General features: G+C 41.5%; 1 protein-coding gene across 2 annotated transcripts in view; it reads right to left on the bottom strand.

Annotated features, from left to right (window-relative positions):
* Positions 1-13,441, bottom strand: part of LOC123975411 (membrane-associated guanylate kinase, WW and PDZ domain-containing protein 3-like) — a 110,414-nt gene that overhangs the window by 42,903 nt on the left and 54,070 nt on the right. The window lies entirely within an intron of this gene.

The raw sequence follows: 13,441 nt of genomic DNA, 5'->3' as shown, positions 1-13,441 counted from the left end.
TTCATTAAAATCCAAATGCATGCATTACAAAAATCAGTTACACATTAGGACTGTTGAAGTCTGGGTGCATACATTTATTTAGGACGGGAATGACAGCATTTTAAGCAGTCAGAGGTTTGAGGAAGTGTAGGGGCTGCACAGTCATTTTTAGGAGCAAAATTTACTATTCTCGTATGACTGACAGAGTGTCTGAGACACACTATAGCAGCACTTGTCCTCTGTGTGGACTGCAGGAGCTCCTTCCTTGGGAAGGGACACGCAGGGTGTGCTTTGAATATGGCTTCTGTTACACTGTGGACATCAATAACCAGCACTTTCTCCCCAAAGCTTCCTAACATGGGGTACACACTTAACCTCATAAAGATGACTGCGGTAGTGAGCGCTAGGGTCCACTATCTACACAAGACATCATGTTGCAGTTGTTCTGACAGTTACCACAACTGCAACAACACCTGTAATGTGCCTTCGACATCTGTTTTTTCTCTTTTGTGCGGTCTCAAACACAGCTCTACAAGGCCAGAATGTGGTTCTGTTTGCTGTCAATGTCTGTCAGATTTCTTGACGCAAATGTTAAGATCTTGTCCAGATCAGAACATTTTGACAAATCAAGCTGTGTGTCATCCAAATGAGATCTGCGTTAAGCCACTGTGAGAAACATCAGTCATTAAGATAATACACCTCTCCCAACAAGACACCTACAGAGATTGTCAATGTATGACTTCCCATTGTAAGACAAATTCTGCTGTTGGTTAATCTGCTGATGAATATTTTATCACAGTTTGCCAGACACTTCTTATTTTCACGACTTCATTGATCAGTTCGCACACTCAAAAGTCATTCTAGACTTATTTTGATTTCAATATCAAAATCTTTTCAGCTCCATTCAAATCTATTCACCAATATTTGCACACACACACACACACACACACACACACACCCATGTCCATGCAGATGCAACAGATTCCCTCTTTCAAATGAGTACAATTTGGCAGAAACAAACTGAATAAAAAATAATCATACTGCGAAGTAACAAAGACAAATATTCCCACAGAAAATGTAATGACAAATTTAAAGTGACGAGCATCCTACGCATCCCACACTCTATAAGAGTTCTACTCTGAGACTTGAACAGTAGTTTTATAATACCCATTTTTAGCAGAAAGTATTGATGGCTGCTGGGAAATAAAAATATATAGCCTTCCACATTGTAAAGTATTGTGAACTGAAAATATTTTTGATGAAGAGCGTTTTGAGTTTCTTGCTTACTGGGAGTTCAACACAACTCAGTTCTTTTGCTTTGCAGGCACACATGAGCAAATAATTCAAGTGATTTTGGAATTCTTTTGAGTGTGCCCGCTGCTTTACTTAAATTGAAACAGTCCAGTAACTACAGCATGCCAGAGGTCCAAGTGAAGGCCAGGGCCAAGAGAAGCATTGCTCTTCATTATGTAACTCTATAGACTTTTTACTGGCACAATGAATGTGAGGAATTTAGGTCAAGGAAACAAAAGCTGCTACACATTGCAACTGGAAAGCCACAAGCCTGCGGTCCATGTTCCCAGAAGCTATGAGACATGAAAACCCCCAAAACACACAAAAACAATACACATCCCATTCCCTGCCCTACCCGACCTGTTCCCATGTTAAAGGGGATGGGAGTGATTCTGCCTTCACCGGGGCTTTCATCACGCTTGGGAATGCCACCCTCGATCCTTTTTCACACATTGCCTTGAAAGATCAGCTGGTTCCAGTATGGAAAATGGATGGAATTAATTAATACCACAGGATTCCTGCAACTAAGAGTATATACCCCACTGGGTCAAAAAAATCCGTCTCCCTCTTTCTCTCTCATACACACACACACACACACACAAACACATGCAAATCACCTCCCCTGACCAAAGCAAACTCCCACTCAAGTGCCTCTAACAGGGTAGTCTTTGTGGCCTGCCTGTCAGGTTGTGTTAGCGTGCTCCAGAGATGGAGGGAGAAAGAGAGAAAGGGAGGGAGCGGCAACTCTCAGCTTCCCGCTAGGTTACAAGGCAGCGCATCACTGGCCTGCCAGGCTGGTAGTACAAGGCATGTGAGATACAATGGAAGCCTTTGTGGCTTGTCATCTGACTATTAGACATTCTCTCACACAGGGGGAGTGTCAGGATCTGGTGGGAAAAAGGGGGGCTGCAGTTCAAGGTTGGCAAATCATTATAAACAGAGGGCGAGAGAATGGGCAAGGTGGAGGGGGATGTTTTCAGAGAGGAGTAATGATGATGCATGGGAACACACACCCTTTTATCATTATTCTATCGCTTCATCTCGGACTGTGCGTCTTGCCTCCCTCGCTGTAGAGATTCATCAGCCCTGGCAGATGCCCACAGGGCTCCTCACACCTATGTTTGAGATCACTTTCTGAATAGCTATTGGCCTTCCCTGCATCTCCCCTTTTTCTTTCTTCCGCTGCTAGCCACTTAACCTTTTGTTTTCTCTCATACAGCAAGCCTTTGCTTTCAAGTGATGTGTGCATCTACCTGTCGCTGCCTCCACCACAGCCACTCTCTGTCTTCTGCCTCTTATATCAGTATGGATAAAGGCAAATCTTACACAAAACCTTGCTCTGGTTCTGTCTAAATTTGCTATTAGTTTTCAGTATGTACACATGTGTAAAATGAGGGGGGAGGATATGCTGGAGAGGAGAAGAGACTGGAGGCCTTACTTAGATCAATAATAAAAGATCTACATTTTCTTTAGGAGATCTAAGTTGAAACGTGTTGAAAAAACACGTGGATTTATGGATAACAAAACCCCCACTTTCTGTCTGTCTCTCTCTCTATCACACACACATCCACAGAAATGAAAAAATAGCACATGCTGCTGCCCATCATCCTTTCCCAAGTCCCCTAGGACACTTAGATTTTGGTATCTGCCATGGGAAAGTGCTACTCTCAGCTCACCTCAGCATCTGTCATTTTCTGTAACTTATGTCAAAACTACTGAAGCGCTTTCATTGAGACACAAGTTGTTTTTCAGCCAGACCAGACAAGAGCTTCATTCCTTCCACTATTTAGCAGACTTAGCAGCATAGAGCACCATTTTTGACTCTTTTTTGTGTTTTGTTTTTGCTGGAAGGCACACAGTCAAAGTACTTGGGCAAAGCTAAATGTAAATGTCAGTATGCTAACATGCTTACATGCTCACGACAATGCTAGCATGTTGATGTTTGGCAGGTATCATGCTTACCATGTTCACCATCTTGGTTGAGCGTGTTAGCATGCTTACATTTGATAATTAGCATTAAGTTTTAATTTAAAGGTGATGTTAGATGAAAAGTCAAAGTATATAGATGTCAGTACCAAATTTCATGTCAATCCATCAAAATGTGTCGAGACATTTCACTCAAAACCATAAATGCGAACCTCTGGGCACCATGGAACCATGGATTTTTCACAGGCTAAGTGAATGCTTTGAACTGCTGTAGTATTACACTACAGGTGCTAGAGAAAAACTCATGAAATCACAAAAGTCAGTAGGCTTCATTCACTGGGGATCATGGATATCTGTAGCTACTTTCATAGGAATCTATCCAATATCTGTTGAGATATTTTACTAAATAAATACAAAAATGTAAATTATGGTTGTGCTAAAGGAAAAATCAGGGGATCATGAAAGTCAGTAGGCTTTAGCTTCAGGGGACCACAAATGTCTGTAGCAAATTTGATCCACTGAAAAGTTGTTGAGATATTTAAATCTGGATAAAATGGTGGACCATTTCACCAACTGACATTGCCATCTGCTAGCATGGCTCAAAATGATGCTCACGTCATGAGCCAGAAAACCTAAATGTAAACCCAGTGGTAAAGAGAAATATTGAAATATAGACATCTTAAATATGCACACTAGATAGCACTCAGGTTAAACTATCAGTGCAGCATGAATTTGGCACAAAAACTATTCTGCCAAAAGCAAAAAGACAAGTCTATTGCTAAATCCCTTCTCACTTCTTGGCGCAACAGCATGCCCTCACTTCACCAGGGCCAAAGCAATTGACTAGCAGTAAAGATATTTACCCAGGCAGCCAGTAAACCAGCAGTTAAATTACAATGGGTTTGCATAGACAATGCTTTTCCTAAATGAGAGTGGAAGCAATGCAGAGATGTCACCAGCAGGGGTGTCAGTGGGCGTCTAATGAGGCAATTTTTTGACAGTAGTGGAGCTCCGGAAACAGTGAGAAAGCCCCCGCCATCTGCTAATTGCCACCTTGTTATGTTCATTTGGCAACTCAGGGTAACAGAATGTCCTGCCTCATTCTGCGTGACAGGCAGAGAGAGAATCAACAGTTTATTGGCATCTATGAGACACTCAGTTTCTTCACTTTTGCCTTAAAATGGCAGAGAGACAAACAAGATGAACAATTCTGGCATATCTTGTTTTCTCTCTAAAGAGCAGCAAACACAGACGGAGAGGCATTTTGGGTTCCACAGCCAATGGTCTCATTCCACAAACCCATGCTCATATTCACTGAAAAAGAGAGTAGTAGAACTACTACCACTCCCCTTAACACTTTCCCTGGAAATGGGAGAGGTCTAGTGTGCTTTCCTCTCTTGCGACAAGCTCTGTTACTCATATGGCCACTATTTAAGCTTAGAGCTGCCAGTAAAAAGGAGTCAGTGTGAAGGCAAATAGTGGTTGCAGAGCCCAAGAGATTAATTGTGGATAGAGGTAAGCATTGGGATGAAAAATGTTACATGACAGCAATCAGTGTCCCCAATCACTCTTTACTCCCCTCAGGTTAGATACATTACTCTTAAATCCAATTAGTGGGATTGTATCTAAACACAAGGTCAGTCTGCTGGGTTTACAACAAAAAACATTTTTAAAAACGGAGAATTTTATAAAGTTTTTCAACATGTTTAATAGCAGAATTCATAAGCACTGAGTATCAAACTCCTATCGATAACAGAATATAGCTGAGGATAAGGTGCTAGAGGAAAAGTGAGTTTTTATGATACTATTTTGAGCTTGCTGTGCCACTAGGACAATGGCATTATTGCTGCACCCTTGGCAGAATAGCACGATCAACTCTTTAAGCAGATAATTGAAAGGAATGGTCTTGCTACACTTTGCGTGCAGGCTTAATGTTGCGGGCTTATTATAGTCAATGTGATAATCATCAGCGCACTTGGCAATAGACACAGACGGTGTCCCAAAGCACTCAGCATTCAGAAATATATTCTTGGCTCCGGATGGCTTGCCTGCTATTGTTGGCTGACTGTACTAAATATCCATTAGTTACATGTTTGAGATAAAACTGGATCTATGCTTTCTTGGCTCATTTAATAGTACACAACTATTATGTTGATACATGAAGTATGTGTGTCTACAATCTTACAACTTTAGAGCAGCCAGCTAGTGTGTGTGGGTGGGTATAATGAATTATTGCTAAAAGAGAGGAGTTCACATTAATTCAAGGTAGTCTGTCACTACATGTGACGAAAGTCTCAAGCTTCGTATACCCAGTGAGAAGTGACCTTGAAATTGTCCTTTCTAATCCTATTGTGGCTTAGAGGAAGACATTTAACAAAAAGCTGGAATAAAGGTCGAACCTCTCTTGTCCTGGCTGTCCCTTTTGGTTTCTTAGCTTTCTTAGACAGGGAGGTGAAAGAACAGTCACGGCCAACCTGCGGTCATCCTGAGTGGACAGGGCCTTCTCCCCTCTCCAGAAGACTGACATTAACCTCTCCTTTGCCCATTATCCATGTCCAAAACTCTCCCTAAGCTCTGCTATCTGACTTGTAGTCTTTCAGGTCCAGTACAGCTCAGTGGACACTCCCACCACCACTAAAGTGGTTAGGGGTTTGGGGACCCTCACTGGTGTCTTCCATACTAAAAAATGTTAGGACCTTCCAGAGCGGACCTTGATGTTTGTTAGTGGTGGAAATTAGGTATAACTATGTAGTAAATCTAGTCTTGTAATCTCTAACTATGTACTGTGGTTTGTTTAATTATGACAATGTTGCTCTGTCAGTCTGTTGATCCACCACTTTTGTTCAGACTGAAATATCTCAACAGCTATTAAATGCATTGGCCATAGCTGTATAAAAGTGGACAAAGACGCTGTGACGTCACCCATTGGTTTGTGGGCACTTAGTGGCACAACATTTTGTATAGACATTAATGTTTCCCAGGTGAGGTAGCCTATCCTACGGACTTTGTTGATCCTTATACTTACCACCTAGCTCCACCATTGACATTTGTGGTTTTGAGTGAAATGTCTCAATAACTACTAAACAGATTGCAATGAAATTTGGTACAGATGAATAATAACTTTGCTAATCCTTTAACATTTCATATAGTGCCAATATTGGGTCAATAATGACCCATCAGCCTTAGTTGTACTTTGTGTTTTGTGCTAATTAACAAATGTTAGTATGCTTACACTTACTTAGATGATGGCTAGATTGTAAATATTATACCTGCTACAGTACTGCTGTGCCTTAGTTCAGCCTCACAGTGTGGCTGTTGACTTCCATTACCTGATTACACATAACATGCACATCAGTAAGTGGCATCACCTTTTAGAACATTGTGACATGTCTTTAGTTTATTCTGGGATTCTAGGAAATTTAAGTCTATTTCTAGCCTGAACTGATAAGGTTAATAACTCAATTTCCTGAGGTATTGCATTATTATTGTGTGCTATTTTGGTAAGATATTAAACAATACATAATGTACATGGCTGAGCTGACAATGTCAGTTTCATTTATCAATGAGGCAGACTCTGTCAGTGACATTAATGATTTGGTTTACTCATGTACTGACCACCTCTATTTGGCCCCTCCGGACAGTATACAGTTCAATACAGAATCATACACTGAGACTAGTGCTCTGGCCAAAGGTCTGTCTCCAACATGCCATTCAGGGAGGCACTGCAAAAGAAGAAACTATCAAACAAAAGAAAGAAAAAACAGGTCAATACAGCAATACAGACTCAAACGAGCCATGGAGATCTCTGTTGTCCACTACTGCTGAGGGCATTGCTCAAGCATGCATTTCCAGAGCTACGACAAAGCCAATAGGACCAATAGGAAGAGGGCAAAGAGAAGGGATGGGAGAGAGGGTGAAAAGACCAAGATTTTTTACAAAGGTGTCTTTAGGCTTTTGTAAGTGTCTTTTAGCTACCGGCTCCTCTTTCATCTCTAGGCTCCAATATACCAGCAGCTCTGGTCCACTCTATGGTCTGTCAGTGAGGTTAACCACCTTGCAAGGCATAAACAAGATAAAATGACAGGATGAAAATGCTAACATAATGCAGAGCAGAGCTCAGGAGGGGAGTAGTGTGTGTGTGTGTGTGTGTGTGTGTGTGTGTGTGTGTGTGTGTGTGTGTGTGTGTGTGTGCACGTTTCTTCTTCATCCCATTGTTCATTTGGCTGATCTGTGTGGAGGCCCTTCTACAGTGTGTATCTTCAAAAGCCTGCTGCTGTTTGCCACTGCTGTGGTCTGAAACCTCCGTCTGTCTATCTTTACCACAGACACACACATACACCTGCTGTACACACACAAACCCCGTGGATAACGGATACCCACTCACATTGCATGTGAGCATACATGTGCACATGATAGCTTCCAGAGAGATTGACTGAGAAACAAAGATCAAAGAGCGGAACAATCTTTTTCACCTCATCTCCAAACTACAGATGATAGATCTTTACGTCTCATCATATGGAGAGGGAAAAAAAGGATTTCATCGTTATCAGCGGATCACAAAGAATGATCGAAGCAACATGGGGTCAGATCAATCAGTGTATTATTGAATGATCTGAGAGAGAGGAAGCATATATAGATGGAGCAGCAGCAGCAGCAGCTTCTGCAGCTCTGTGGATTACGGTTCTGCAGAGCAAGTAAAGTGATGCTCTCTTAGCCTCAATAACTTGGGCTGTCACTGACAATATGCCACCCGATGCATCAGAGAGAACCCCAGGGGACACAAATATCTCTCTATCTTGTTCTCTCTCTCTCTCCCAAACACACACTTAGAGACTGAGGTCTGAAAACACACCCAGATGACACTGTTACGTATGTGATGGTGACACAGCAGAAGTATAACTGAGTATTTGCTGCTATGAAATGTTTCAAGAGAGATTTACAAGGGCGGGGTACAATCTATAGAGGTATTTGCTCTGTTCCCAAACTCGTATGCGTTGTTGTGTGATCGTATGGGCTGGCATATGTGTTTCTAAGGCTTGCTTCAAAGGCCTACAGTAGTCAGCAGTGATGTTTCAGGCAGTCTGCTAATAATATGCACAGCAGAGCAGAAGGCATTGTATTGGAAAGCACAGCCCAAGGAGCTGCAGTTGCTGATTTGATGTGCACATCTCTTGTTGTCGGGCTGACCCAGATGCTGCCTTGATCCTTGACTCACACATCTTCAAATGGTATCCTGCTGACACAGGCACACACCAGGGTTATATGTGCATACATTAGGGCTGGAAAAAATGTGTTGATTAACCAATTAATTATTACACCAATTTGTCAAGCAAGAACACCAACCAGTTTTGTAATGCTAACATTTACTTTCATTTCTCTGATTTATATTATTCCAGCTTAAATACTATTAAAGTGTTGAACTACATTAAAATAAATTCATTACAAGTACCTGAAAATTGTTATTGTTACTGGTATTAATGAAGTTGCTGTTTTTTCCTCTGTTTTCCTAACATGGACTGCTCGCTGGATCAACCAGTGAAAAATAATTATACTCCATTTACTAAGGTACTGTACTCCAGTACTATTGTGAAGTACTTGTACCTAACTTGAGTACTTTAATAGTTACATTGCATGTGTACAGATTAAGATTGTAGATACAAAGCATTTTTGTATTTTAAAATACCCAGCGGTACACAAAGTTGTTTAAATTAGCCCCACCTCATCCAGCTACAATATTAAAATGCTGCATACATGTTAATTAGTACTTTGAGTGTCCTCTGTACTCAAGCAAAACTTTGTAACTATGTAGCTGTTGTATTATTGCAATGTTTAAGAGACCATCATGTTGCTGCACCTTCTCTCTTCCTCTCTCAACTTCTCCTTTGAATTCAGTTTAATCTTTGATGCTCCTTTCATGAGGGTCAGGAGGAAAGGGGGCAGTGGCTTCATCATATTGAAGTCAGTCAAAGCAGCAGGAAAACACTAGTAAATCCAGCCCTGCTCGTGCTTTCAGGGGGAATAACATCAATTGAAAGGTTTTACATTAACGCTTTACTTCCCCTCTTTTTCCTTTGAAATGCCCACTGTGAAAACTCTGTTTCAATGTTTGACATACTATTAAATTGTATTATTACCTCAAGGCTCAAGCATTGGAGATTAAGGCATTACCCTATTTAGTGCAATGTTAAGTCTGCCATGACATTAAAGACTTCTCATCCATGTAGACCTAAAAGTTGCGACTGAAAGCTTGAATATACTGTAATTAGTATAATCCCTGCCGGCACAGTAACATTTCATCACCAAAAAACACCTCACTGCTGAGGTCATTGCCTGGTCCTTCACTTTTCTTCCTGCTGTCACCAGTGGCTGCAACTAAACAAAAGCGTGCAGAAAATGGTTAGAGGTATGGTGGAAGGGTTACTGAGCGCATACTGAGCGGATATGTGTATGACTTCCGCTTGGTGAAGCCTACAGTACATTGTTCGGCCACTGGATACTGACATTTAGTCCATGACTTATCTGTATCTCTTTGAAGGCACACACAAGGGGCTTCTCAATAAGCTGGGCATATATCCAGGGAGGAGAGGGCAGTTACATCAGTCACTCACAGCAGATGAAAAGGCTTTAGCAGCCAGACGCAGATATGAAGAGAATCAGAGGCAAAACCTCCCTACAACCACTGAATGTCAACTGAATAGTTATCCCATGCTGTTTTCAAGGCACTCTCTGATGCCTGAAACACATAGCAGACATTAGTTATGTTTAATAAATAATTTCAATGGGAGGGGGGGGGGGTGAACTGGAGCGAATCAAGACGAACATCTGCGTGCTTGCTGCTGTTATACAAGACAGACAGAAATGGGCTCCCTGAGTCAGCCAACACCCTAACTATAAACACAGCAGTGTGTGTGGAGGGATCATTTGTGTATCTGTTTATGTGTTTGTAGGTAAGTGTCAGATAGGGGAAATACACATAATAACAGTGCATAATAGCAACTCTGCAAATGTGTACTCAAACTGCTCCCTGTAGGTTGCATTGCAGTGGTACAGAAAGACGCAAACATACTCATTTGTTAGATCCACAGGCAAATGTCACAATGATCCAGTAAAGCCCCGAGCCACTTTATTAGCATCTTGAAAATATAAGAGGCCTGTGCACACGGAGACCATGGCAATAATGACACCCAGCCTGAGTGGATGAGTCATGGCGTTGTGTTGCTCAGGGACTGATCCAGTCAGAAGTGATTGAGTAGAGCAAAGTCCTCTCCCTGTTGGTCCCTAGGTCTTTGTTATTAGTATGATGTCAGCAAGATAGCTCACCCGAGCTTTCCACTGGGGGGGTTGGGAATTTGTTAGACTGATTCATTCCATGTGCGATTGTTCCAGCTGGCTCACTGAGATGTGCTCTTATTCATACTGGCATGCAGTCACACACAAACAAACAAAAGGAAATGTCACCCCCTTGAGAGGTTAACCTTAAAAAGAGCAGGATGGTTTCAATCATGGCAACAGAATGGGGCTCATGAGCGAGCCAGATCTGAGTAGGCCTAATAAGAATTTAACTGATTCAGGAGGACTAGCATCAACCAAAACACAACCCCCAAGACCCCAAACACCACCTCTCCTACAAACTACACATGCAAGAATATAACCACAGAGACATGTTGAAATGTCAATATATGTTTGAGGTCATATTGAGTCACTCCCTCACTCAATGATAATTATCTGAGTTATTTTACCAAAAATGCTCTTCTGATACACCCAAAAATATGATGTGCTGTACTGTAAAACACAGCAAAATAAGGAAATATGAAAAAATGCAACAAACAATATACACAGTTATAAGGTCAAGAATGTGGGAGGGAGGAGTAGAGGAAAAATGTTTGTTTATGCATGGATTGATGGACACTCAATACAGCTCCATATGTAGTAGGTGTACTCTTGTGTCCATCTTCAACACCCCCTTGCACAGCTCGAGTTGAAGGTGCACTGCAGTGAATTCGGAGACAAGCGTTCCTCGGCTCTTATGTGCTCTCCTCACACACACTCATCGAACTTTCTTTTGACAGCTGAAAGCTTTGCCATCTTTTAGCATGGACAAGTGTGTCTTGCTCTGCAACAAAACAACCCTGCTCTTATATGTCGAGTGGTATAAAAAACAAGTCTGGCGCTGGAGAAGAAAGAGGGGGGGAAAGTGCAGAGTGACAGCTGCACATACAAACCTGAATTATTGTTGTGGATCCCACCAGATTTACTTGTTCTTGGTTTACTTTCAGTGAATTTGATTTATCTTTAATCTTTGGACCTACAGCAGTTAATTATTATGGTGTTGACTAGAGGTTTCTTTCTGGAGAGCTTGCTGAGAGGAAAATGGTAGTTATTATACACCATCTCGGGGAAAAATAAATAACTATACCAACAGTAACTTATTGCCTTGTCACATGAGAGATATGCCTTGTTGGCATTTAAATTGTTTGTGTCCACTTAAAAGAAAACACTTAACAATGGCATGTGCAGTGTGGAGTGTCTTCATTCATAAAAAGCAACTTTTGTGTATGAATGTTTGTGTGATGGGTTGCCAAGCAAGGTGGTATAAAATGTCTTGTACTCTGCGTGTGTATCTGTCTGTATGTGTGTTTGTGCACTTTTAACATGTTACATAACAGAAGCAATTACCGTGTTCTTTTGTGCAGTAACTCACAGAAAAAGACAACAAATGCAAGAACACAGATAACCCAATCAACCATCTATATGAGGTCACATACTCGCACACAGATGCCTACAGGTGGATGAGCAGATTAAGTGCGTGAATTCCCAGGTGAGGCCAATCCATTAGGCTTAATTACTCTAACAGGATGTCCCTTTATTAGAGCACACATCCCAGAGAGAGTGAAAAGAATGAGGATGCCAATGATACATTTAATTAACTATGAGATACAACTGTAGGGAAAATCATACCACTATGCACGATAATCCGCTTTTCCCTGAGAATATTTCTGAACAGGATTATCAATGGGAGAATGAGCAAAGAGCTGGCAGCAGGATGAGGACTGGGCTTGTGGCAGGGTGAATGCAGGGTTACCCATTAGTGGGCAACTCATGGACTGCTGCTGCCTGCTAAAAGTTAAAACGTTGAGGTGGTAGATCAGGTGAATTGTTATTAAAAAAAACTGCACTGGTAACCGACCAGCCACAACACAGTCAGAAGCTCTCATTAATGTCACCTTTGAGAAAGACTGGGAGCCAAATGCCAATAGCAAAAAAAATGTTACTCTCTAGTTAGAAATGACTGATAACATGCTGACACTGTCTAGAAACTCTGTAGTGTTGGGATACTGTTAATGACAAATGTTTCTGTTTGTACCTACCACAACAGCCTCACTATCCTTGGGAAAGAATATTTAACACTAAATCAGTCCTGCACCTGCCTGCCTTCCTGTAAATGCTGCTTTTTGCATTTACACCACTGTGAAATGGTCATAGATTGCACTACAATAATAACCATCATCACAATTAGGTCAGTCATAACTGAGTATTTCCATAGCTTTGCACCTTGGGGGTTGATGCTGTATAACTGCTCTCAGTGTGAATGACAAGTCTGTCAGGAAGCAGGTGAAAGGAATCTATTAGGGCTGATGAAGAGACAGCATGCTTTTGCGATGCAACCCCTAATTTTCAATTACAATAGTGGATTAATAGCAATCAGAACACCCAGGTGGTGCCTGTGATTAGCTAATCTACAGAGGCATGCATAATGACATCTGTTCCACTCAACTCCTTATGCAAGCTTTCCCTGGTTAACATACTGTAGCAAACAAAAGAGGAAGAGGGAAGGGGAGAGGGACATACATGAGAAAATGTTTATCAAGAAAAATAAATTGTAATTTTAAGACACCCAAGGTCACGCTATGATGTCTGTAACTTCACCATTTCCCTCATTTCATTCAGTATCACCAGTGAAGAGGGCAGAACAGAGAGAGGCAATTATAAACTAAATTCACTCCGTTGAAATGGACTGACATTATACAACATCTTGGCCTGCTCTGCCCCAGTAAAGCCCCTCTTGGGAAATGCCTGCACATGTGCAGAAATCAAACTTTGCCACTTCAAAGACATTCTGCCACTTAATCACATTGACACAAACTCATGGCAATGATGATTATTCTTTTTCAAACCATTTCACTCCTAAGTGGACAGACAAAGTTAAACGCTCACAGGCAATCTTCTTAATAGGGAGGGAGGG

The sequence above is a fragment of the Micropterus dolomieu genome, linkage group LG08 (genome assembly GCF_021292245.1).
Source record: "Micropterus dolomieu isolate WLL.071019.BEF.003 ecotype Adirondacks linkage group LG08, ASM2129224v1, whole genome shotgun sequence".
In the NCBI taxonomy this organism is placed as follows: Eukaryota; Metazoa; Chordata; class Actinopteri; order Centrarchiformes; family Centrarchidae; genus Micropterus; species Micropterus dolomieu.
This window is presented reverse-complemented; position numbering and strand designations above follow the sequence as displayed.